At 43.6% G+C, this 27,815-nt stretch overlaps 1 protein-coding gene across 3 annotated transcripts in view; it reads left to right on the plus strand.

Moving 5' to 3' along the window:
• Positions 1-23,226: 23,226 nt before the first annotated feature.
• The window catches only part of LHFPL2 (LHFPL tetraspan subfamily member 2), a 165,382-nt gene continuing 160,793 nt past the window's right edge, over positions 23,227-27,815 (plus strand). For 2 of the 3 annotated variants that reach the window (XM_019462925.2, XM_019462927.2), the window contains exon 1: positions 23,227-23,623. The gene's annotated coding sequence lies outside the window, so the exon portion shown is untranslated. Of the gene's footprint in view, positions 23,686-27,815 lie in introns of all 3 variants that reach the window. The other variant, XM_019462926.2, reaches the window with a different exon arrangement.

A 27,815-nucleotide genomic window follows, 5' to 3' on the forward strand; every position in this document is an offset into this window, starting at 1 on the left:
CTCCATAAAGTAGTAGGAAAATATTACATGATTAGAAATCTGTGGGCTCCTCCTCTGTGGGCCCTCTAGAAAACAAATATAAAATCTTTGGTCTTAAGCCCAACTGAGAAATGTTTAAAGGTCCACATGCACAATCAGATAATCCCCCAAATGCCTTTCCCCTGGCCTAACTCAATTCAGATAACTGTGTTTGTCTGTGAGAAACCCTCAGAGCAAACATTCAGGCCAAATGATCTCATGCCTGGATTTTGCAAAACAATATGTGCACAAGACCAGAATTTATATCATCATCAAGTAGGTGCCATTCCCAAATCCAGCCCCAGGATTTCTCCAACAACATCGCTGCTTTGCCATGTCTGAGTCACTTCCTAGGCCTGGATCCAGGACAGCATGCAGACCCCTGGCCACCTCACAGGCCACACAAGGAAGCAGTTCCATGCCGTTTCTAGAAATGGCATCTTTTAAAATTATTTTACACTTATCTCACCCATTTTGCTATCCCAGACATTTTTAAAAAGGAGGGTCAGCATGACCAGAAGTTATGTTTAATCCTTCTTCAAAACAATTTACATGATGTTATTGTGTCCAACCGTGAGAAAAATTGAAGGTACACTGTGGTGGTAATGCCCGACAACCCCTGGAGATGCTGGACTGGTCTCTTGGGACAAAATTCTGGAGATTTGTTTGCTGCCTTCAGGTATTAGCTACCTTTGGGCCACTGTTTGAGGGGACACATGGGGACTCAGAGTACTTCTTCCTTTCCAGGGAGATGTGAAGATGCAGGAAAAGTTGTTCTGGACTCAAACTCTAACCACAAACAATAAATGGTAACACTTTTTGGTGCTTGAATGTGTTAGACTACATTTTGTGGTTGAAAAGCTCTGACATCGTTTTCCTGGTTGTCGCTTCCAGAAGGGCCACTCTCCACTTGGTATATGTGACCTATCTATATGGGTATCTTTGTATTAAGAAGAAGAGTTAGGGAGAGTTACTCTGTGTCTGTCTTTGGGGAAGAGGCTATAGTTTGTACACAGACCTACTTTACAGGAACATCCTAGATGCCGGTATGGCTCCCTGGAAGAGGCACATTCAGTCTAGGGACTAGGGGATGATATAGCTGAGCCCAAACTTCCCCACACATTACCTGTTCCACGTACCTCCTTGGGCTTTCTTATAAGGTCTGAAACCCCACCATTAGATGTTTATTCGAGTTCATAGATTTCCTCTTTAAGTGGTCAAATATGAATAGGTTGGGGCATCTAGAACACTCTTCCTGTGGCTCTTGTTGCTTTATTAACCCAGTTCTCTAAAGATCAGGTAACAGCTCTTGCAGAAAGCTTTTCTATTCTTGGATCATTGGCTCTTCTATGGGCCCTGATAGTCTAGGGCTGTGTCGTCCATTCTTGCTGGTGGTGAGTGTTCTCTACTGGCCTCCTTGAAGGTAGGAACTGCATTATTGATCATCTTGTCTCCACTGGGCCTGACACACAGTCATAGTACTGTATAAATAGCGGCTGAATCATCCCCAGTATCTTCGCCTGTCTTGGCGTGTCCATGAGTTAATTTATATCAAAATGTTGCTAAACTGTAAAGTGCTATGCAAACTAAAGTCATTATAATAACTTGCTAGGAGGTGGGAGAGAAGTCTCAAAGAGGGGCATAGAAACCTCACCACTCTGAATGTTTTCCTGAAGCCTGTTCTGAGTGATTACACCTAGAAGACAGTATGCACAGGACTTTGCTCTGCCCTTATATCAAGCTCCTTTGCCCTGTGTAAACCTGAAAGGACTTAACCCCAAAGGTGTTCCCAAAATTCGTCTTTTTATAGAATACCAGAGGCTGGAAAATGAGATGCTAATTCTCACAGAATCTGTTTCATAACTAGTTTGATGGATACTTGCATTAATTATTAAAGTTAAGAGCCTGAAGTTGAGAGAAGCAAGAATTTACTCATTACTCAGGTGGACCATGATAGAGTGGGACATTGTAGGGAATTGTAGAAAAGATGCCACTCTTTATCCCCCTCATATCCCCTCCTTATAGAACTTGCCTCCCCTCCTGGCCCTGTCTGTCCACCAGGGATGGAGAGCCTATAGTTCAAGCCTTCACATTTGAAAGAAGTAAAGCCACAACAGGGCTCCACCGTTTGGATCGTCAAGAGTTTGAACAGAGACTCTGGCTAGGAGTGTACTTTGGACACATGATCAGGGAGGCAATCTTGGGCCAGGCTCGACACTCCCGGTGCACACTGAAGCAAAAGAGCCAGGTGAGACCCGATGCGCCATTTCACCAGGCCCTAGCTCTGCGCCGTGGTTAGCAAGTAACGTGCCTGTATTTAAACAAGACAGAAAAATAATAACAGAAAACGTAGTGGTGTTCATTTATGATAAATGTTGGAGTATGCAGCAAGGAACCAACGGAGATTTTTGTGGAGCTTCCGGAGGGACTTTCTGCGCTGCTTCGGGTTCTTTAGAGACTGATGATGCTGGTGTCTTATGTGTGGTAAGTCTGTATGGAATATAAGTTGCCTGAGGTGAAAGTCAATGTTCTGTGAATGGTGGAAATGGAGGTGAAAAAGGACTCATGGGCAAGATTAAAATTGAGGAGATAAAGGAAGTGGTGGGAAAGGAACAGAGGAAAAGCTATTATCCAAGCTCGTCATCTCTGCCATTTAGTTTGGCTGCTATCTGGAGTTGATGGGAAGAAGGATTTTGGTGGAGGTGACAAGGTTGGCTATGACCATGTAACCCATGCACAGCCTTCTTTTTTTTTTTTTTTTAATTTTTTAATGTTTATTTATCTTTGACAGAGAGAGAGACAGAGTGCAAGCAGGAGAGGAGCAGAGAGAGAGAGACACAGAATCTGAAACAGGCTCCAGGCTCTGAGCTGTCAGCACAGAGCCCGACGCGGGGCTCGAACTCACATACTGCGAGATCGCCCAACCGACTGAGCCACCCAGCTGCCGTCCCCCACGCACCCCACCCCCCCCCCCCCCCGCCCACCCATGCACAGCTTTCTAAGGTGTACTCATAACTGGGTTGTGTCTGTTTGGAAACAGTTCTCCTTGAGAGAAGAAGGGATTCATAGGAAGTCTGGCTTGTTGTCACGATGTCAACATAAAACCCCATGTTGTCTTCACAGACTTAGAGATTATGTATCTTCAAATTTCAAGGCTTCTCAGAGACCTCTGCTGTGTGGCTATGTGTTTACTATCCTTGCAAATAGAGCTTCGGAGGCCTTCTTCTTATACTCACAAGGTCCTAGAATCCTGACTTGTACTCATGTTTTCTTTTCCTTTGCTTGTCCTCAACCCTTTTCCTTCTTTTCCCAAGTATTACACTGTTTTTCACTTATGCTGTTCTTTCTACCAATTTCCTTCCTTCTTTTTAGAAAGTTTCCTTTCCAATTTTTTATCTTTTAAAAAATACTGGTTCTCTCAAACCTCCAACCGGGGAGAGAAAAAGGTAATGTTCTCCTTTCCTGGGTATTTACGTTGCTTGCTTTTTGGCACAATTGTCACACCATTGTGGTCTTTCAGGCCCACCACATCTTAGAGCAATAATGTGAAAAATTTGAAAGAACTGTAACCTTGGGGCCATTTGCACAGTGTTTGTTCTGTAAATACAAAGTTTAGTGAGTTTGAATGTCAGCTTATCTCACATTCCCATTTGTTGTTCATTTAAATGATAAATACACTCAATTTATTGCTCTAATCTTGTACAGGCTGAACTTAGGATCTGCCTGAACATTTCTGGTCCTTTTCCAAGTCTACACAATTTCCAGTGATTGCCTCCTCACAGCGCTTCACTGTGATCCAAGGTTCTTTATTTGCCAAACTGCGTATTATGTGGGGGGATTGGTGGTTTTCTTTTTGGCTACTTCTTTACTTTCATAAATAAAAAATAAGCTATGCAATACTTTTAGGCAGTAGGTAATCAAATCTATCCATCCTTTCTTTAATCAAAAGCTCAGTGAGTGCCTATCATGAACCAGGCACTGTGCTTGATCCCAGGGTGCAGTGATGACAACTGTAGAAACAATGACAACGACGCACCTGCCCTCATGGTGCTCATAGGGGCCCAGTTTAACACTCATCTCAAGAAAAGAACTGTATTGTTCAGAGAAAATATTTTATTACATCCTCCTGAGGGTCATTCTTGACATCATTATTAAAGTTAAGACTATTTTTTTCTTTTTTCCCCCTAAAGTTTATTTATTTATTTTGAGAGAGAGAGAGAGAGAGAGAAAAAGAGCACACATGAACAGGGAAGGGGCAGAGAGAGGGAGAGAGAGAATCCCAAGCAGGCTCGATGCTGTTAGTGTGGAGCTGGATGTGGGGCTGGAATCTAGAAACCATGAGTCAATCCCACAAACCATGAGATCATGACCTGAGCCAAAATCAAGTAGGACACTTCACCGACTAAGCCACCCAAGTGCCCCAAGACTATGTTTTCTTATTTTTAGTGTAGTGAATACCTTTTCCCCAGCATTCTCCTAATGAGAATTCTACATATATTTCGGTAGCCTGGCTATCAAGCTGCCCTTTTCCTATTTTTGTGTTATATCATTTACTGCTAAAGGTCTTATTTATCAGGATTTCTTGCAGAGCTCATGGATATAGTCAAGCATCTAACTTGTCCCTAGGGGGTGCTTTTTACCCCAGAGAGAATAGAGCACTAGCATACATCCTCAGTAATAGTGGGCAGGACTTGAAAAAGACATTTGTAATTTTTAGAGGGAAAAGGACTATGTTCTGTAAGTATAACATGTATTTTCTTTTGGATAATGTATTTGTTCATTTGGGCCACCAGGCTAAAGAAGGGCAGAAGCCCTAAGTAATATATTTTTCATCAGCAATTTTTTTCATACAGCCCAAAATCATGCCAGGTTTTGGGCAGCATTCGAAAGAAATTTAATGGCTGACATTATACAAATGAAAGATGTTATTATTATAAGCAGTGCTGTTGTTACAGTCTTGGTTTACTGAGAGTAATGGCTGACTCTATACATTTAGGTACTTCATAGAACCTGGAACACCATGATGTTATAACTTAGCCTCCATGACCTGTTTGAACATTCCCAATCGTTGACTTCTTAGGAAACTTAGCAATATACACAACAAGCCTAGTGCTTCTATCATGTGATAGCCTCCGGGTCTTTGAAGGCAGCTACTCTGTAAATCACATAGCCTTATTTTCCTTAAGAAATTCTTATTTGCCATCCTGATTGCCTGTTCTGCATTCCAAGTCCTACATTTCTTCCTTTGCTCCATCTCTTAAATTGGTCCTTTCTTTATTTTCTATCCCCTTTACCTGCACGTCTGTGAAAACTACCTCTCCATAGACATGATCACCTGGCTGAAATTTTGGGAAATGCAACATCAGACTCATTTTTATGACTGTCTTTTGGAAAGCATGGGAATAAAGCAATGCACAGAATCACTGCCAGTCATCCTGGGACAGGATTCAACATGACATCGAGGTTTAGCTTGACCTGCAGTTGCAAAAAAGACCAGGACACAGGAAAGTAGTGTGCCTCTTTCAAGTCTGAGAAGAGAGAGAATTCTAGGCAGAGCAACTGCTTGCTGTAGAAACATTTTCGTATCTCCTAAGACACCCCTCCCTCAAAAACCGTCAATGGTTCCCCATTGTTTCAAGTATAGAATCTAAACTTCTGAGCTGCCTTTCAAGCACTAATACCTACCTGCTAAATGAATCTATTTCTTGCCTGTCCTGCCCCGAATAAAAGCTCTGTGCTTTCCTGCCTTTCCTCTTTGGTCTCTTTCCTCTTTAGCTGTTTCTTCTATCTGATATGCCTTACTTCTCTCAGCCTCACCAAAACCGACAATTTTCAACACTGATCACCTAAGTCAGTCACCCATGAAATGTAAAAAAGGAGGAGGAGGAGGAGGAGGAAGAGGAGGAGGAGAAGGAGAAGAAGAGGAAGAAAAAAGAGGAAGAAGAAGGAGAAGGAGAAGAAGAAGGAGAAGGAGAAGGGGAAGGAGAAGAGGAAGAAGAAGAAGAAGAAGAAGAAGAAGAAGAAGAAGAAGAAGAAGAAGAAGAAGAAGGAGGAGGGGGAGGGGGAGGGGGAGGAGGAAGAGGAGGAGGAGGAGGAGGAGGAAGAGGAAGAATTATTCAGCAACAATACCCTACCCCGGACCTGTGTGTCACAACTCTGGGGCTACAGCCCAAAGAGCATATATTTCTTTGCATTGAGAACCACTGGCCTGCCTAATCTATTAGTGTTCAATTCAAATCTCACCTCTCCTGGGAAGCCTTCCCTGACCCTTGCCAGGGAAGAAAGTCCTTCCTGCTTGCCATTATGAGTACACTCACTGGCACCTAAGGCTTGTAGTCTTATTTGGCCCTAAGTTAGATCAGAAGCTGTTTGGCAGTGAAGCCAAGGCTTATAACCTACTATTCTCTGGCCACCAGCATAGTCCTTTGCCTTGGCAGGTATGACCAAAACTAGATAGGGAGCATGTGATAGAAGAAAACCAATGCTGGGGATCCAAGGCAGGATGTGGGGACAACAGTGAGTCTTCTAACCCCTTATATCCACAAAGATAAGCTGTGTGACCACAGGAACTCATTTCAGTCCAGGTGAGCCAAGAGCAGGGTTCTGAGAGTGAAAGTCCATGATGATGGAGAGGAACTGCATACAAGCTGCATCTCAAGGGCTTGAGGAGACAGCTTTCAACTGGAGAGAGGGTACCCTCTGGCCCAGGCAGATAGGTGGAATCTCCAGGGTCTGAGGGTATTAGAGGAGAGATAGCAGACGTGGCTAAGGGACTGGAAGTCAGTGAAATGCAGAAAAGGAACTCTCCCGAGGTGGAGTTGGAAGAGGAAGTGAGAGATTGGAGGCAGAGGAAGGAGGCCTGCTTAGAGAGAGACAGATCAACTTCTTGAGCTATGTTTTCATCACTTATGAATTAGGTGAGTGGCAGACTTACATATTAATTGATTCCTTTATTCTCTTACCTAATTGCCTAAGTAGTTGGGCACTTTCACATGTGCTAGGCTGCAGTAAAGGAGGCCTAAGGGAGGGATAGACTGTCAGGGACCGTGTCTGCTGAGAACCGGGTGTTTTCCTGCTGGAGTCCTGCATTCTGAGGACTAGCCTGGGGCGGCCAGCCAGGCAGGAGCCTTTGAAAAGTCACCCAAAGAAAACCCTGCAAAGGAGCCTTCTGTTTGGGAACTTGCCGGGGTGCCTGTTTCATCACAAAGCCTTCCATTTCTGTGATCCCACAAGTGATAGATATTTTTTAAACAGAGGAACTAGATCTTTCTGATAACACATTTATTGAAACATTCCCACCCTACCACAGCTGGAAAAGTCCTCCAACAGAACACTTGATTAGAAACAAATTAAGAAAACAGTCTGCTGACCCAGGGGCATCCCTCTCCCTTGATGGGTGGGTCTCTGGGTAGTGGAGACTCCTGAGGCCTCATCAGTCAGTGATCTGGGGGTGGTAAGAAGGAAATTACCGAATGCCAGCCTTGTGCCTTCTTCTTCCCCTGAAAACTGTCCCCAAATCTCTCTCCTCAGCTAAACACCTGCTCTATGGTGTTGGGGGTGGGGACTTGTAACAGAGGCCTGAGACATAATACCTGTTTCCTGTGTCCCCACCATGAGCAAGCTCTCTAGCCGCTCTGCACTGAGCTCATTTAAATGTCAACTCTGTGATATAGGTATTAGAACACAGATTTAGAGGGCAGAAAAACAAAGCAGAGAAGTTGAACACTGAGACTTGGGGGCAAGTGGAAAATAAGGGCTTTCAACCCAGGGCTGTCTGAGTCTAGTTAATAATAATGGGAACGACTAACATGTATTACCTGTCAAGCATTGTTTCTTTTATTTTATTGAGATAAAATTGACATATAACATTGTGTAAGTTAGCTTAGCTAACAATTCTATCAATGTCGCATAATTATCTCCTGTGTGTGCGTGTGTGTGTTGGGAACCATTAAGATTTAGTCTTTTAGCAATACTGAAATTTATTATATTGTTCTCCATAATCACTATGCTGTGCATTAGATCTCCAGGGCTTATTTATTTACTGGCTGTGAGTTTGTCTCTTTAAACACCATCTCCCCCACACCCCCACCCACCAAACATTGTTATAAGCCCCTGCATGTACCCACTGACAATAATCCTATGAGGCGGGAGCTATTATTATCATTTTCCTCCTTTTACTTATGAGAAAACTGAAGTACAAAAAGATTAAATAATTTGTCTGAGATCACAGTATTATGTGGCCATGGCTGGGTCTGAACCTAGAAAAGTGGTCTAGCTGTTTCCCCTGAGAGTCCTAGGGTCTCCTTTACTTGGTCTGCCTAGGCCTTCTCAGGCTGGTGGCAGAAGGTATCATTAAACAGCAATGTAGGACAATTGTTATGATAGAAAATTAGGGTTTTTAAACAGATGAACACAGGGGAAGAGAAGGAAAAAGAAGATAAAAACAGAGGGAGGCAAATAATAAGAGATTCTTAAACACAGAGAACAAACTGAGGGTTGCTGTTCGGGAGGTGGGTGGGGGGATGGGCTAAATGGGTGATGGGCATTAAGGAGGACGCTTGTTGGGATGAGCACTCTGTGTTCTATATAAGTGATGAATCACTAAATTCTACTCCTGAAATCAGTATTCCACTCTATGCTAACTAACTTGGATTTAAGTAAAATTCAAAAATTAAAAAAAAAAGAAAAGTTAAAAAAAAATGATTATTGAAATATTTGGGGTTCTTAACAGAGCTGTATGGAAACTGTTGGGGATTCTCTAATGGGATGTGCACTCTGGGATGGTCACCAGCAAGCACAGAAATAGGCCTTGCTTAAACAGGATTAAAATTGGAACAGACAGAATTTTTACTAACATGAGGAAATGCTTAGGTCGTGGTGTTAAGTGGGGAAAAAAAAGCTACAGGGCTATCTACAGTATGATCTCAGTGATGTAAAAGATGCACAAAAATGATGAAACCAGGGGTGCCTGGGTGGCTCAGTGGGTTAAGCATCTAACTCTTGATTTCGGCTCAGGTCATGATCTCACCATTCTTGGGATTGAGCCCTTCATGGGGTTCTGTGCTGACAGCGTGGAGCCTGCTTGAGATTCTCTCTCTCCCTCTCTCTGCCCGTCCAGCTCTCTCTCTCTCTCAAATTAAATAAATAAACATTTAAAAATGATGAAATCAATGAGCTTACAGTTTTTCAAAAAAGATGTTAAAAAATGTTTGCCAAGCAACAATAAAGAAAAATCTTTCTACTGGTGTACATTTCTTCTTTCTTTCTTCTTTTTTTTAATGTTTATTTTTGAGAGAGAGAGAAAGAGCGAGAATGAGTGGGGGAGGGGCAGAGAGAGGACACAGGATCCCAGCAGGCTCCATGCTGACAGCCGAGAGCCCGACACGGGGCTCAAACTCACAAACCACACCGTGAGAACATGACCTGAGCCGAGGTCAGTCACTTAACCGACTGAGCCACCACCCAGGCAACCCCCACAGGGAGTTTTGAGCATCTACTGTGTTGCTGGCTCGGTGACACGGGCACCTCTGCCTTGCCCAGAGAAGTCTGCATTCTGGTGCTGGTGGCTGGGCTGTGAGGTCTGCTCGCCATCACCACCCTGGCCAGGCAAAGCAGCCTGAACTCAGCCTGGCTGGGAAGACTTTTGAAGTAAATGGAGGTATGCTGTACATTTCCTACCAACTCCTTCCAGAGTCCTGCTCCTACCACCCAGCCAAAATCCTGGCATATACAAAGGTGCTTACCATGTGTGGACTAAAAGTACATCTCTCCCTTTCACTCAGCGTAAAATGTTCCTTAAAGCTGAACAACTCCATTGCTAATCATTCGCTAGTAACTTTGAATGTTATCTTTATCCTTTTCCGCATTGTCTTTATCGAAATTAAATCGGGGTTATATACACACAAAGAAAGAAACCTTACCATCCTTTCGTCTTACCCTTCTACTTTTTTACTTTGCAAGATAAACCAGTGGGTTTTAATATAATAGAACATGAAAAGCTGATAGATTTGGTTTCAGATTCCACATCACAATTAACCTCTAAAAATCTGTTTGTTGAATTCTGGCATCATATCAGAGAAGAATCAATAGCCACTATTATCTAGAAAGCTATTAAAGTCTCCTCTTCCAGCTATATGTCTATGTGAGGCTGGCTTTTCTTCCTTTACTTCAACAAAACAACATTGTAACAGTTCGAATGCAGAAGAAATTATGAGCACCCAACTCTTTTCTACTAGGTCATAAGTAAAAAAAAGATTTGAAAAATTATAAAACAATGTTACTCTTCCCACTCAGTACTTTTTGGTTTCAGAAAATATGCTTTTTTATTTGAGATAAAATTCACAAAACACAAAACTCAGCATTTTAACTGTTTTAAAGTTTACTGTCCCGTGGCTTGTGTAGTACATTCACAAGGTTGTGCAACGACCACCACCACTGATTTCAGGACATGTTCATCACCTCCAAAAAGAAATCCCATACCCATTGGCAATCATTCACCACTTCCCCCTCCCCAAGCCCCTAGTGACCACTAATCTGCTTTCTGTCTCTACAGATTTGCCTATTCTGGGCATCTCATATAACTGGACTCCTCCGTGACCTTTTGTGTCTGGCTTCTTTCATTTAGCCTAATGTCTTTGACGTGTATCTATATTGTAGCATGTATCAGTATTTCATTCCTTTTTATGGCTTAATAATATCACGCTATATGAATATACCACCTTTAGCTTGGACACTTGGTTTATTTTTTACTTTTTGACTAACAAAACTGCTGTCAACATTCCTGAACAAGTTTTTGTTTGGACACCTGTCTGCAGTTCTCTTAGGTAGATACATGGGAGTGGAATTGTTGGGTCGTGTTTTAACCCTACATTTAACTTTTTGAGAAACTGCCAAACTGTTTTCTCAAGGAACTGCCTCATTTTCCATTCCTGCCAGCAGTGTAGGAGGATTCCAATTTCTCTGTATCCTTGGCAGCACTTGTTGTCTTCCCTCTTTTTTTTTTTTAAATTATAACCATCCTAGTGGATGTAAAGTGGTATCTCTTTATGGTTTTGATTTGCCTTTTCCTAATGACTAATGATGTTGAATATCTTTTTATGTGCTTATTGGCCATTTGTATGTCTTCTTTGGAGAAATGTTTATTCAGATCCTTTGCCCATTTTGATTTGGGTTGTCTTTTTGTTACTGAGTTAAAAGAATTATTTTTATATTTTGGATACTAAAGCCTTATCAGATATATGATTTGCAAATATTTTCTCCCCTTCTGTGAGTTGTCTTTTTACTTTCTTCATAGTGGACTCTGATGCACAAATGTTTTAAATTTTGATAAAGTGTGATTTATCTTTTGTTTGTTTCTTGTGAGTGCCGTAGTTAATAATCTATCGCCAAATCTAAGTTCATGAAGATCTGCTCCCAAGTTTTCTTCTAAGAGTCTTATAGTTTCAGCTCTTACATTAGGTCTTGTATCCATTCTGAGTTGTTCTATATGGTATGAGGTAAGGGGTCAACTTACCCTTCTGCTTGAGAGGTTCCTATAAATTGGTCACGAGATATTAACTGAAGAGTAAGACTTGGGTCATTAGACACTTGGTTTGTGCTGGAACTCCCCACTCAGCAAATGATTCCATCATGAGTTTGTCTTAATGGGAGATATAGTCTAACATAAGTTCTCTCAAGATACAAATAAAATAAAACCTAGAAATGAATCTTCTAAAAGCATTTTCATACCATCCAACTGCCACATAGAATGTTTGGTTAGGTTCTTTATTAGAAAAATGGCCTACAATTAAATCCTGGGCTTGCTTAGGACTTGGACAATAAACACAAAAATAGAAACCAACATTTAATTCTCCCATTCATCACTACCTAGAATGGTCTGAGATAATAATTGAATCACCATAGCTGCCATTTATACTTTGTAAGATGCCATATACTATTGCTAATAATTTCCATGAAGATTTGAGAGATTTGGGTTATAAAAAGTATAATAAGACTATAAATTTATTAAAATTCAACTTATGCATATAAACAAACATTATTAAACGGCTTGATTTCACAATGTTGAAAAATGAGAGATTTTCTCAAGGTAGTTCCTTGAAGGACACAATAAATGCACAGTCTCTTACATTAAAATATTAGCAGGTGGGGCGCCTGGGCGGGTCAGTCTGTTGAGCGTCTGACTTCGGCTCAGGTCATGATCTCCTAGTTCTTGGGTTCGGAGTCCCACATCGGGCTCTATACTGACAGCTCAGAGCCTGGAGCCTGCTTTGGATTCTGTCTCTGTCTGTCTGTCTCTCTCTCTCTCTCTCTCTGCCCCTCCCCCACTCATGTTCTGTCTCTCAAAAATAAATAAATGTTTAAAAAAATTTTAAAAATGTTAGCAGGTTGTTGGCACTGTTACGTTCAGGCTTTGGCAGATTTCCTTCACTTACAATGTCATGAACGTAGAAGCTTTGGGAAGTGTGCTGGGCTGAGAGAAAGAATCTATGCTCTGGACCACAGCCAGTTTCAGACAAAGGGTAAGAGAGATTTAATAATTTGTTTTCTAAGTTTGAAATGTTTCTCCTGAATTCCTTTTGTGTTATCAGTAAACATGGTAGTTGCTTTTTCTTTTGAGGGCTCTGAGGTTAAAATGCACTTTGAATGATTGTTTACTTTTCAACAGGCATATCATATTGTCTTTCATCCTATGCTGAAATGGCTACTTTCTGCCAGGTCAAAGAAAGTTCAGGTTTCTAAGGGAACTATGCACTGACAGAGTCCCACATTACAAGACACAGAGATTGTTTCTGATGCGGCTTTATTTTTAGGATGGTTTTACTGATTATTTTTTCATGTTAATTTTGATCCCATCAGCAATCAATAAATGCATTATGAGTTGCACTGAAACTTTATTTTGACTTGAGAATCAATACTTCCATTAGGATGTGAGGGACTTACCTGGTTTATAAAGTCATGGAGGCTCCTGAAGTAGTCGTATGCAGAAGTGCAAAAGAACAACTCGAAACGAGGGGAAATTTCTTTTTGTTATTAAGTTGTGGAACTAATTAGCAAGATGACGCCTATCAGGAAAGCTAGTTTAGACAACTGGTGCATTTCACATGTCCCCAAAATAAATGACAATGCTATTTGATTCAACCCAACTTGGATAAATGTCTAGAGAGTCTCCCAGCCTCCATCAGAACCTGGATGGTGAAGTCTCTTGAGGGAATGTTTCCCACAGCCTGTTAACAATATTTCATTTGGTTAGAATGCATTTAGTATGCTGAGATTTATCAGGCCTAATTGTTGGTATGGTCTGAGTGATTGAGATAGAAATTGGTGTCTTCTAGTGCCTGAAGGCTTGCCCTTGACTCGGGTACTGAGGAAGGTATAACTGGACCTGACTCCACAATCCGGTGGCGAAGGGAAGGATTTGACCCTGGTCTTTAATGTTTCCAGGAGGGAAGCTCCAGTTTTGCCTATCCGTGGCCTACGACAACTTTGTACTCTGTAGGAGTCCTGATTCCATCTGTGGCCCTCCATCTTGTTTGTGTTTACTTGATGACCTCTCTTGCAGCTGCGTGTTCTGAAGATTAACATACATGCATACCATTAAGGCCAGGAATGGGGGGAGGCTTATTTTGGCCTCCTGGGAATCTGTTAGAGATAGGATGGTTTTCCCCTTCCTGACACACAGGTAGTGCCACGAAATCTGATTAAAGGTTAGCTGTCAGTTAGGTACATGCAAACCCTCTGATCTCACGACAATGCCCTTATGTGTGTCCCCTCGCTCTGTAAAATCTAGACTAAGGTCCAGACTTTTTAGAGAATAACTATGCAGCTCCCGTCGATTGTCCTCTGCCCAGTCTGCCTACCACCCCCACCCCCCAAGTTAAGTTACCCTGATTAAAACTCTGTGTAAACTGGACAGAGTCACCTGATTTGTTTTTTGGCCTCAGAGTGCCTTCTCAGTTTGGGGGATGCTTTACTGTTCCTCCCCCACCTTCTAACATACTCATATGAGGGGCACCTCACATTTACCACACCTCCACTGGAATCCATCTCCTGTGCCTTGTTTATTGCCTCTGTGGATGACACAGCCCACCATGTATCACCCGGCCTGGAAACCTGGAGGCCAAACTTGACTTGTTTTCCTTCACTGACCACCCAGCTGGTGCTGTGAGCCCACCATCAGCCCTGATAGAGGTCCTCATCCCCACTCTCCTGGAAGTGTGGTCTCTCCACTTCTGGTCTTGTTCTCATCCAGTCCCTCTCCTCTTACCCAGTTCCATTCCAGGCAGAGCAACCTACAACAAGACTGGACCATTCTGGGATTCAAAACTTTTAGCGGCTTCCTGGAGACCTCGGGTTAAACTTCATAGTGGGACTCAAAGGAGTCCCCCACTCCCACTCCCCAGTCAGTTTCTTCTCATCTCTTGCTTTTCTTCTGTGTGTGTTCTTCAGCCTTGTGCTTGCTGGTCTTCAGGGCTTTTGTGCATGCAGTCTTCTTTATCTGAGTGGGTTGCCTTCTACTTTTTACGTTATGAACTCCTGCTCCCTCCTGAAAACAATGTCATCACCCCTAGAAGACCTCCTGTAATGCTCTCCTCCTTCTCCAACTGTTTTTCAATACTAATGAGCTTCTTTGGCACCTGCTCTTACCTTTAGCATGGCATTTTTACCTAGACGGTTCTCTATCACTCCAAAAGGCTGGGTGCCTATAGAGGGCTAGAACATGCAAACTTTATATCCCCAGGCTTAGCATGGTGCTCAGCAGTGTGTATTAGATGAACACTATGCATTCCAGTTATTTATTTAATTGTGGTTCCACTGGCGATCAAAATATGCATTGATCTTGGGGTGCCTGGGTGGCTCAATCGGTTAAGTGTCCAACTCTTTTTTTTAAAATAATTTTTTAATGTTTTTTATTTTATTTTTGAGAGAGAGAGAAGAAGACAGAGTGCCATCAGGAAAGGGGCAAGGAGAGAGGGAGACACAGACTAGGAAGCAAGCTCCAGGCTCTGAGCTGTCAGCATAGACCTTGACACAGGGCTTGAACCCACAAGACATGAGATCATGTTGGACGCTTAACCGACTGAGTCACCCAGGAGCCCCTAACCATCCAACCCTTGATTTCAGCTCAGGTCATGATCTCGGGGTTCATGAGTTTGAGCCCCACCTCAGGCTCTGTGTTGACAGCCTGGAGTCTGCTTGGGATTCTCTCTCTTTCTCTCTGTCCCTCCCCCATGCATTCTGTCTCTCTCTCTCTCTCTCTCTCTCACTCTCTCTCTCAAAATAAATAAACTTAAAAAAATATGCATTGATCCTCATTGAACTGTATCCATTCACTAGATTTTAAGCTCTTTGAGTATAAAGCCCATGCTTCATCATCTTTGTATCCTCCTTACACATAGTAAGCAAATGTTTGCCAAAATAATTCCTGGTTGTTGACAGTACAATCATTTCTCCTATCACCTTTTTCTTAATTTCTTTTTATAAATTGAGATATATTTCACATACCATAAAATTCACTCGTCTCAAGTTCAGTAGTTTTCAGTGTGTATTCACAGAGCTGTGTAACCATCACCACAATCTAATTTTATGAACATATTTGGGGCTCCCAAAAGAAATCCATACCCGTTAGTAGTCACTGCTCACTTCCTCCTACCCCCAACCTCCACCCCAGCCCTAGGCAACACTCAACTATTTTGTTTCCCTACAGATTTGCATATTTTAGACATTTCCTATATATGGAATCATACAATTTGTGCTCTTTTGCTCCTGGCTTCTTTATTTTAGTCATACTGGCGCGTGTAGTATGGTTTTGCATTTCCTGGTTTGCATTTCCCTGATCACTAATGATGGTGAGCATCTTTTCAGGTGCTAATTGGCCATTTGTATATATTCTTTGGAAAAATATCTATTCAGATCCTTTGTCCATTTTTTAATTGGATTGTCTTTTTATTACTGACTTGTAAGAGTTCTTTATATATTCTGGATAAGGTGCCTAATCAGATACATGTTTTGCAAATATTTTAACCAGTTCTGTGTTTTTTTCCTACTTTCTTGATGGTGTCCTCTTATCATACAAAAGTTTTTAGTTTTTATGAAGTACAATTTATGTATTTTTTCTTTTGTTAATTATGATTCTAAGATTCTAAGAACTAAGATTCTAAGATCTATGATTCTAAGTATCATATCTAAGAAATTACTGACTTACCCAAGGTCCTGAAGATTTACTCCTCTGTGTTCTAGGAGTTTTATAGTTATAACTCTTATATTTAGGTCTTAATCCACTTTGAGCAACTTTTTTCTATGCTGTGAGATAGGGGTTCTATTAATTCTTTTGCAAGTGTATATCCAGTTGTCCCAGCACCATTTGTTGAAAAAACTATTCTTTCCCCACTGAAATGTCTTAGCACCCTTGTTGAAAATCAGTTGACCATAAATGTGAGTTTATTCTGGACTTTCCATTTTATGCCATCTATGCTTATACCAGTACCACAGTGTTTTGATTCTCATGTCATTAAAAAAACAAAACAAAACAGTATAGGAAAACTGTGTAATAGGCAAATTGGAAGAGTGGCCTCTTTAAATTGGGAGAACATTCTTTTTGCAGGAATATGGATGTCAAGGGGAGGGAATAAACATCTGTTGGGCACTTATTATATGTTAGGCATTTTGGTAGAAACCTTCACGCACATTGTAATAACAATCATGTAAAGTCATAATAATTCCATGCAATAGGTAGCATTATCCTCACTTAAAAAACAAGAAAAATAGGGGTGCTTTGCTGGCTCAGCGGGTGGAGCATGTGACTCTTGATCTCAGGATCATGAGTTCAAGCCCCATATTGGGTGTGGGGCCTACTTAAAACAAAAAAAAAATTTTTTTTAATATTTAAAAGGCAAGAAAAGTAAAGTTCGTGAAAGTAAAGTAACTTGCTCATGATCCTTTTTTAACCAATGGAGAAGGAAGTGGTATTTATACACAGTCCCTAGGAATCCAAAGTCCATGATCTTTCATAACAAGGAGCTTTTATTACTGCATGCTTAGTGAACACAAACTGCATCTGAAGGTAGTAGAGGTACTTGAATTCATTAATATCAAACATTTTTCTCATGACACTCCAGAAAATTAAAGAGGCACTTATACTATACTTATAGTAATATATATACTATTTTGAGACCATTGTCTAAAAGCATTTCACAAGATATTTAGAGAAATCATTTTTCAACTATAAAAACTAGTTTATTGGCTCACTTTAATTTCACAGCTAATGTTAGTTTCATTTGTATGACCTCAAAATGATTGAACATTATTTTGTATAATTAGCATAGCACAATGCCATTTAGTTGGAAGAAAACGTAGAACGAGTCTTAGTTGTGTGGATTGGCCTTGTCCTTAATTCTTTTTTCATTGAAAACCTTCCCAAGGTTGTTCTGAAATGAACACAGGTCACAGCTGTCAAATGCATTCTATGTGAAATAATAGAAGGTTTATAACTGAGAAAGATTTGCGAAATCAGTGAAGTAATGGCATTTTTTTTGCATAATTCATTTAATACAAAGCTTTTACATTTTTTCATTTTTATTTTAATTTTTTTTTTTTTTTTTTTTTTTTTTTTAATGGAGGGCAGGGACAGTATCCTTTGGGTCTCAGGATCTAGAGAGTTCAGTTTAGATAATGCGGTTTCAGCCATGACAGAAACACAGTCTAGACAATTCTGTCATTTCTTGTGAACTTTTTACCCTCTCTGCTCTGCAGGGCACGAGTCTACTGCTTTCTCTCAGTGAAGATGCTGCACCCAGATGTTTAGATTGCCCAGTGGCTCTTATGTAAGGATTCCCATGATTCAATTCCTCTTAGAAGTTAATGCCAGGAAAAAGTTTGTCTAACTTGAAGAACAACTCTGATTCTTTTACCAGACCATGAGAACTGTATTATTCATTGTATGTCATTCTTGCCTTGGCTCTGGGAAGCCCAGAGCTAAATTTAATGCTCAACTGTGGTAAGTCAAGACTGGTAAGAGAACTTATTGCCTTCTATTATTTTTTTTAAGTTTATTTATTTAGGGAGAGAGAGAGAGAGAGTGAGAGTGCAGGGGAGGGGTAGAGAGAAAGGGAGAGAGAATCCTAAGTAAGTGGGCTCGAACTCACAAACTGTGAGATCATGACCTGAGCTGAAACCAAGAATCGGATGCTTCACCAACTGAGCCATCCAGGCACCCCTTGCCTTCTATTGTTTTTAATATCAAGTAACCTCAGGGCCATATGGAGATAGGCAGAATATATGTTGTGGTCAATAATACTTAATAATTATATTACCAATAGAAAGTAATGCATCTTCTAACTCTAGCACTGTGTGAAAATAGGGTATCCAGCAATTGCTAGTTTTATAGATATACATGTTGCACTTCCTGTTTTCAGAAGACAATTGAAAGAGAGGAAAGGAAAAGTTTTCCTTCAAGGCAAGGTTTTCAGCTTGGAGATTGGGTTTTTCAGTCTGGTCCAGATTAGGGACAAGCATCCTCTTCACTGCAAAAAACAGCAGTGGTTTCCTCAAAATCTCATCTCAGCATTGCTACTGAATAACACTGAGAATGTTCCAAATTTTATTGTAGGTACTAATGAGCCTAATTGTAAAATCTTACCTCTTAGAGGTTTTGAGAGCAACAGATAATTCATAATAGAAAAGATAAAGCACAAGTCAGGGACCAGATGTACAGCATTGTTGTAATAAAAGGCTAAAGCATGCTTTCATTGGGTGGTTTTATGCCTGTCATGAACACCATAAGACAGCTAATCCCCCAAGCTTCTTTGTATTTTGTACCTCTTCAGGGAAAAGTTTGTAATCCAGGAAAATGTCTGCAGGTGAATATTTGGAATGAATTGAATTTACCAGTTGCATGTTATTGAGCAGCTAAGAATGTTGCTGAATTTACATGCAACATATGAAGTAATATTGCAGTTGAACATTCTCACTGTATGGAAATTTCCACCTCACTTCAGGGGTAATCTCAATTGGATGAGGGCCAGATGGATTTGTTTATGGTAGCAGTGACATAATAGGAGGAAATGAACAGAGCACCTTCTTGAGCTGAGTTTTGCTAGTCATGTGGAATCAAGTTTTGGAACTATAGGCAGGAAAGCAGAGTACTTCTTTAAGAGAAGTCAATGACAAATTAAAACCCTTGTGTCACTTACAGAAAAAAGGAAGGCTGCAAGGTAGAGACTGTGGTTTGAAGACAAAAGTGGCCAACAACTTTTAGTTTTGTCAGAAGACAGCAAATGCCCAAAGTTCTGTGTGCTCTTTTCTTTTATGACTTAGCCACAGTGTATTTTTAGAACCATGTTTTCCTTTGGCTCCTGTGTGGACGGTGTCCTCAATACATGTGTGAAAATTAAGGAATCTACAAATCATTGAGATTTTCTTTATCAGGAGCTCTTGGCCCTTTATATCTGACTTGGTCCTACTGCCCTCCTGTAATGCAGTTACTGAAAAATCCTACGAGCTGATTTGCATCTGTAATATTTGTTCTCACTTGGAGACATTTTGCTATCCTCATTCAACAAATAGCCTAGCATCTTGGTAATGAGATTTCAGTACAAATGGGGAAATTTCTTTAGTATTTACGAGCGTCATGTTCACCTTTGAGTTAAAAACTGCCAGTTAGAAGCAGAAAATTAAATATGATATGGCTGAGTCCATTGGATACTTCGGCCAAGCCAATTTCTGTAGCCAAAAAGACCACTCTGTCTCATGTGGATGAGAGCACTGGTTTTAATTGGCCAGAGCCCTTTTTAATCAGGAGAGCTTTTCAAGTCTTTGTGCTCAAAACTGCCTATTCTCCATCCATATTTGTCAAGGAAAACGGATTCTTAGAATTTCAGATGACTTCTTTGTATGATTAGATTCATGGGTAAAAACGCATAGTGATGGTTTTTAAGAGACTGTGACTTTTCACAGGATCTCAGTTTGGTGAACTGCAATTTTGCTAGTTTCCTTGAAGAGATTCTCTGCTTAAATCATTTCATCTTTCAGATGATCTTCAAAAGACATTGATTTCTGAGTGTGTATCTAGATCATGGTTTAGGAAATATCAATCTCTAAAACACGGGGGAGGTGGATTTGAGAGGGTAGTTTTTATGAAGATGAATAGGAAAATTTAAAGTTAATCTATATTCAGTATGCTGACAATCATGAAAATATATCAGATCTGTCTGTTGTAAGTGCAGATTTTATTGGCATTCCAAGCAGATTCACACTCAGAATAGGATACAAAATGTTCGCACATGAAAAATACCTAGCCCTGTTGATGCAAGTTACATTAGGTGGAGTATAATGTTCAGAGAAATGAGTGATTTGTACAGGCAAGTAAGTTCAGAATCACAACATTTTAGCCAGGCACCACTATAATTTTACCTTGTGACCTATCTAGTGGCTCATAGTTATTTTCTTCCAAGGCCTCCTTGTCATTTGACCAAACTCTTCAGGTACCCTTTAATTTCTTATAATTTCTTCCTCACTCGTCTCCCATCAAGTGTTTCCTGAACATGTGGCTAGAGCACATGAAAGAAGCAGCATTCACAGTATCTCAAACTTCCTCTTATTATCCCTCTTTCTCCAGCTACTTTTCCAGAAAACTGAAGTACTTTCTTCTTGAACTGTATCTTGTAGCATCTCTTTACTCTGTTGTCCCTCCCTTTCCCAATGTTAATTTTCTCCTTCTCATCAGGTGTCATTTTTCTACTCTTCGGATCCAAATGATCCTCTATGGGGGGAAATTTTAACCCAAATCGCAACAAACACAGTTCTGAGAAAACTTTACTTTCTGATCACTCAGGCGATTCTCCTGTGAATTCAAGGCATAAAATGAGCGTAGACTTCCCACTTTACATGTCCCAGTAGGTATTTACTGTGTCAGCCATTCAGAAAGATACAAAAACATAAAGCTCAAGTCTAGGCTTCAGAGAGATTGAGATGTAGATGAGGCACTAATTTAAATTACACACATATGAAGTATGTAATACCACCCTGTGATTCCACGTTTAGGTACTCACCACAGTCCATGAGGGAGGACATGTTTGTGCTTCTCTTGGTTCACTGAGGCAACTTCTGTGCCTGAAACGGTTCCTGGCACATGGTAAGGTGCTCGATAGATGTGTGGAATGAAGTACATTCTAATTTCTAAACGTAGAATTAAGTCCAGTCTCCTCCGTTACCAGCCTGTTTCTGTAATGAGAATATACGTAACACAAACGAACTCATTCGTGATTGATATGTAGGGAAAGAATATTAATAAACTGGGGTGGTTGTATTGGTTCACAAGCAATTGTTCCCAGCGCTTTACTATTTTGCACTACCAAGTAACAGCAGCTACAAGCAAAAACACAGCAGACCGCCAGTTGTGGAGAATACACAGTGCCATGGCTGATGCCCATTCACCTTGTGTTCTTTCTTTTGGATTTTGCTCTCGCCATGAGTTCTAATTTGGGAGGGCTTATTGTCAGGGGGGAATTCACCTCTTACGTTTAGGTTTTGTGCTTCTCTTCCTAATGCAACAGCCTCAAACAACTCTCCTTCCGATCTCTTCATCAGTTACCTGCATCCTTTTTTAAAGGTAAAGTCCTATATATTTACCGTAATATTTATTAGGAATTTAACACGGCCATAAACTCTGCTAGTATGTTTTTTGGATCCGTTACTGTTTTGTTAGTGTTCTAGTTGCAATGTTACATAGATTTGGGCTCGTTTGTTGCTAACCCTATTTTCCCCATAAGCCTTGTTATTTCTAGCATATGATTTCACAAAATGGGAAGAACACACACATCCTTTTATAGAAGAAATGTACTACAAACTTCAAGTTCAATGAAGATAAGTAGGATTTAGCTGTGGGAGAAGATAAAAGAGAGCACTCCATTTCTGGCAAGAGCATCAGCAACTCCCAAGTGGATACAGTATGGAACCTTCTGGGAGGAGGGAAGGAGTCCCAGCTGGCAAGTGAGGCTCTGAGGAGTGGGTAAGTGGACGGGTTTGAACACAAGAGGTTTAAATTCAGGATTTTCTGTGGCGAAGTGCCTCCGGAGAGCTTTTCAAACAGGAAGTGGCCTGCCTGAGCAGTGCTCTAGAACCATTACCCTGTGGGCATGTGCAGATGGATGCCCCTGCAAAGAGGGTCAGAGCAAGGAAGGGGGGGCAAGGCCGCTGAGATCATTAAGGCCCCCAAACAGCGAGAAGCAGGAAGGTGGACTTGGACTTGGAAAGGACAGGGCAAGTGGGAAGACCTTAAAATGCAGAATCCAGTGGGAGCGGCTATGGCATTGGAAGAGAGGTTCCGGATTGACTGGTAGGGTCTGAGTTCAGGCGACTGGTGGATACAGGTATCCCGGACCAGAGGCAGAGAAGTTGGGGACAGGAGCAAGTCTGACAGGAAAAAAAAGACAAGAAGGGTGTGCCCGGCCACGTCCCCAAGTTTAAATCACAAGAAATATTGCCACCTTAATTCGTGGCCATTTAATTGTAGTTTTTGGTGCCACTCTGGGGTGGCAGAGGGGAATCAGTCCCCTCTCCAACAAGGATGCCTTTTCAGACTGTCGGCTAAAGTGACTTAGGAATTCATCCTGAAACCATATTTTGGGCAGAGGAGAATGTTTCAAAACCCAAGCTATCTCTGTACAATTATTCTTTGTGACGGCTTGCAGTTTCCTCACCTACAAAATCACAGGGCAAAGAAACTTATTCCTGGAGCCTCCTCTCCGGGAGACGAAGGTGAGGATGGGGGTCCAGGCAGCCCCAACCCACCCTCCCGCTTAGGATCCCCGGGGATCACCGGACAGACGTTTTCCCGCCCCCCGCCCCGGCCTGGGGAACTGCTTTGGGCGCTCCAGGGCCGGCGATCCGCGGAAGGCGTCCGGCCTATCACCCTCGACTCCGACTTTGCAGCTCCCCGCCTGCGCCGTGCTCATTGCCGGCGCTCCTGAGACGGTTTCCCGAAACTGCCCCCCGAAGGCTCCCCGCCGCGGCCCCGGGGTCCCCCGCAGGATTCCAGGAGGCGGCGCCGCCGCCGCCGCCGCCCGGCGGGCGCAGTGACCCGCTCCCAGGCCCCGGGGCCTCTGCCCCTCCTCCCGGGGATCCCCTTTCGCCAACAGCCTCCCGGGCCCCGCAGGACACTCCCCTCCGGAGGCCGGGCCTCGTCGGCCCGCCACCGCCCCCGCCTAGCCCCCGGCCGTCCCGCCCCGCCCGCGCGCCGCGCCGGGAGAGCCCCGGGCCCCGACCCCTCCCCCCGGACGCCCGGCCCGAGAGCGGGACCCGGGCGGCGAGGGTGACTGGGCTGCGGCGCGGGGCCGGGTCCTGGGCAGGGAGGCTCGGCGGCCTCTTTCTTTCTCTGCCCCCGCCCCTCTCTCTCCTTCCTCCTTGCTAGCCCCGCCGGCGGCGGCCGAGTTCGGCACTCTCGTCTCGCCTCCTCCCCCACCCGGGGACCCTCTCCTCTCCCCTCCCCTCCCTCGCCCGCTCCTCCCGCCGCCTCCTCCCTCCCAGAGCGGCTGGCTGCGAGGAGGCGTAACGGAAAGCCCCGGCGGGGGAAGGCTGCGAGCTCGGGGCCGGAGACGCAGAGCCGGGCCGGGTGAGTTGGAGTCGCCGGGCCCCGCGCGTGCTGCAGGAGGGAGAGCCCGCAGCCCCGGCCAGGTGGGGCCGGGCGGCGCCGGCGAGGGGGTACCCAGCCCGGGCGCTGGCGGAACCGTCGCGGCCGGCGGAGCCGGGGCTGTGTGCGCGGCGGCTGGCGCGGGAACCGCAATCCCGCGCTCCCGGAACCCGCGGGGAGGGAAGAGGACCGTCCCCGGGACTGGGACGGGTGTCGGGGGCTGGGAATGGGAGGGATCGGCTGTTTCTGCTCTCACCGCCGCGGCTGCCGGCAGCAGAAGTGGAAAAATTGTGCCTGGAACGGCGACTTGCCGGGAAGCCGGCGTGAGCCGAGCTCTCCCGCCGCCACCGACGGGCTTCGTCCGGCCGTTCCCGCGGGCACCCAGGGCGCACGGGTCTTGGGCGCAGCTCGGCGCCGGGCACTGCGCGCCTGGTACCGCGCCTCGGGGGGTGGGGGTCGCTGGCTGGTTGCCCGCTGGTCGCCCGCGTGGGGCCTGGTGTGTGGCGTGTGGGTCACGCCGGCCACAGACGTCAGCTGCTTTTCAGATCTGGGCTGCATTTTTGTGGGCAGCGCAGTGATTTGGGGTGCCTGCTGGAGGAGGTGGGCGTGTAGTGGGGAAGACTACATCTGGGATGGGCGGGTTGAGCCCATGAGATGGGGTAAAGAACTGGAGGAGACTGTGTACTTGCTTCGGGATGTTTTTAGGCTCAGGGTCCCCCCCCCCCCCCCCCATTTTCCCTTCCATTCAGTGGTCTGGTGTTCTTTGAATTCAGAACAGCAAAAGGGTTTTTCTTCGATCCCGTTAAACTTTTCTCTTAATCCAGGAGCGTCCTGAGTTTCAGGGGAGCCCGCGAGCCGTTTCAGTGGGAGTAAATGAGAGTGAAGACAAAGTCTTATCCCCCACCCCCATCTTCACTCCCCCCCCCCCCTCGCCCCGGACCATTTCCTGTATTTCCCGTTTTCTCTCTGTGATTGTGTGCGTGCGTGGAGGTTGCCATCGGTAAAGTAGAACTTCTGTTCGAAATCGCAAAGCAGCCCCTGTGGACCAGAGTGGGTTTGAGCCAGAGGGAGGAGAGATGTGAGGGGGAAGGGGAAGGGAACTGTTAGAGCCCGGTCCCAGAGAGTTAAACCTGAGTAACCAAGTTCGAAGGACCGTTTATCATGGGCACGTTGCTTTTGCTTCCCTCTCGAGCTTGAGAGCTCCACCCCCGCCAGGTTTAAGCCAGGATCGATGCTAATTTCTTTGGCGTTGCCCTTTCCTGCGTGTTTCTGATTCTTTCCTCCTGTTGTTCTTTAAAAAGCGACTTCTTTTCAAATTTAGGAGATAGGGAGTACATGCTAGTAGGGAGATTAAATGTCTTGAAGACAGAGAAAAGAAATAAAACCCCAGATGACCATTTCTTTTTGCTGTCATAGTGTGATAGGCTTGTTATTAATCTGTGTCAGAAATCTCATGCTGGTGAAATATTTGAGGGGTTTGAAGTCATATGACTATTATGTTATAATGCTATTTTTTCCAAGTGGTCACACAGAGAGCAGGTAGTGTGTCTGGTTGTGGTTTGCAAAGGGTGCGGCGAACATTTTATAAAATGCCAGGAAGGAAGACACGGTGTGTTGCAGGAGATGATGGGGGTGGAGAGGGAGAATCATTTGTCTTTAGAGCAGTCCAATTAGGAAGAATAATTACACTGCAAATGAACATTCTCAAATATAATTTGAATCATGATACACGAACCAGTAATTTGTCTTTAGTTAGGAAAAAGGCTCTTTGTGGATGAGAGCAAAGCAATCCCTTCTGGAAAAAGTAATGTGTACTGTTCATGCATGTAGATGGGCTCAAAATTGATGGAACCTGCTTACGAAGATGTGTAGAGTGATGAATTAAAGAAAGAGATTTCACTGCACAGAGCAGGCAGGGCAGGAAGGAAAATTCCAAAGGAGAAGACAGAGAAACAATGTATGAAAAGTACATAGTCTTTTTTAATGAACATTGTATACAGCTTCTTAACTTTAAATTAACAAAGGAGGATGCTAAACCCTAGGAGGACCCAGACTGGTACTGTTGAGTTCCTAGAGGTGCCACTTACTATCTGAACCTTGGACAAGTTATTTAATTTCTCTCAGCCTTGGTTTCTGTATCTATAAATTGGTGGCAGTAAGAGTTCAAGTCAAAGACTAACCTTGAAGATTAACAGGGATTACTTTTGCATAGGATTTAGGTGGTGCCTCCTGCTAAGTGCTCAGAAAACGTTAATGATGGTTGTCAAGTATTTCAAATGCCCTGGAAAAAGCCGTGCCATTCAAAGAGCTGGAATGGATACCTGATTTAGAGTAAGCTGTGGCTGCCTCAGGCAGACCCTGAGCTGAGGCTGTACCCCTGCCTCGGGCAGCCCACAGGCAGAAACACTTGATCTTTCTAGAACTTACATGCCGCATCCTTTTGGCCCATTGTGGTCAGCCTTCTCTGGGACTCCAGTTCTGGAGAGTGTAGCACAGGCTGTGTTTGGCTCTGAGGGCAAGAGCACAGGTGTGGGTGTGCAACTGCAGGCCTCACTGACTCTGTGATGGCAGGTTCTCAGGTTTCTGGTCCATGTTTGAGAGAACAAAAACAAAAAAAAACAAACCAGCAGTGGGCAAGGTGCATGCCTCTTTGGGAATCCTAAAAGCAACATTTTACTCAATGCATACTGCTCTTGGAAAGATACAAACAGTGAATATCTAATCTCTAGAATTTGTTCCAAAAAGCAATGGTTAAGGCATGTTTTAGGATTAAGGATACACTGGCCAGTTTTTATTAAGGTTGTATCTAATGGCTAAGTGAACAAAAGGCATTCTTAGCAAAACACTAGTTCTTGAGCAGGGCAACTATACTGTATACTGCTCTTCTAATTTAGGAGGACCGCCTATTTGGTCATTCATCCACTGTTTTATCCTGTCATTCAGCAAATACCCATGAAGCCTGTCCCATGGGCTGGGCTCTGTTCTGGCCTCTGGTGACAGCGAGAACCAAGAGCAGGCTTCCTCCCTCCCTGTGCACGCGTGCTAGTTGGAGAAGCAAACTCCGTGTGCAAAGGACCTCCATCAACCCGGGAAACTCCTTTTAATGATTTCAGAGAGCCTGTACTGGGAAAGCAGAGCACTGGGCGTGCTTCCCTTCCACAAGCCAGCCTGCTCAGAGGGAAGGGACCTGGCTGCAGGTAGTGATGGGGGCAGCCGGGCTTATGGGTTCTCCCTCGGGATAAGGGAGAAAGAGACCATTTCTTCTGTGCTTAATACAAGTCTGTGTCCATTTGGGTAGTGGGTGAGAAGAACCATCAGCCAACATGCCATGAAAACAAAGAGTTTCTTTCTCAAAGGTGAGATTTCTGAGCCTTGGAAAGGCAAAGAAGGAATTAAAGGTCACTTCTGGTCATCACCCTGTAAAACCCGGGTGTGTCCAGGGAAGAATCTGCTGTGGCACTTGAGACACCTCACTCTCTCTTGCTGTATAAGGCGTGGCTGAAGGAGGAAAAGGAAGAGTGGATACTTGGTTCCTGGTTTTCTTTTTCATTACTTTTAAAAAGACATTAATATATGATGCAGTAATAATCACACGTTTGGAGTCTAGAAGGCTGGCAAAGGTAAAAGGCAGGTAGGGCTCTGATAGTAGTTGTGTGTATGGAGGCAAGGTCGAGAGGAAAGTACCTGAGGGTGCTGGGGTTGGGTGCTGAGCTGAGGAACCTGAACTTCATCTCTAAAGCTGGCTGAAAGAGAATTTGCAGCAGGTAAATGACTTGTTTTGTAGTGCTTTAGAAAGAACTTGGTGGCCATGAGGTGGGTTGGGTGACAAGGAGACCAGAGTGGGGACAGAAGTTGAGCTGAGAGGCTAGTGTGGGAGTCCTTGAGGGACTTGGAGAGGGAGAGGTCGGGAGAGATTGCTTACCCTTCCTGGGTCTTCTCTCGGTTGTGGACACCAAGAGGGAGTCCAGGGTGACTGGTGTGGTCATGGCACCATTCACTGAGGTGAACAACTGTGGGGAACTTCAATTTGAGGAGATCGTACGGAGTAATGACTTCAGTTGGATCCCGAACAGAACTGTGAGCCTTCCAGGGAGAGATGTCCAGCAGAGAGCTGAAAACACGGGCAGGAAGAGAGTCTGGAGTAGAGATGAAAGATGGAGTTGTTTTTATAGTA

The sequence above is a fragment of the Panthera pardus genome, unplaced genomic scaffold (assembly GCF_024362965.1).
Source record: "Panthera pardus isolate Hobbes unplaced genomic scaffold, ASM2436296v1 HiC_scaffold_2, whole genome shotgun sequence".
In the NCBI taxonomy this organism is placed as follows: domain Eukaryota; kingdom Metazoa; phylum Chordata; class Mammalia; order Carnivora; family Felidae; genus Panthera; species Panthera pardus.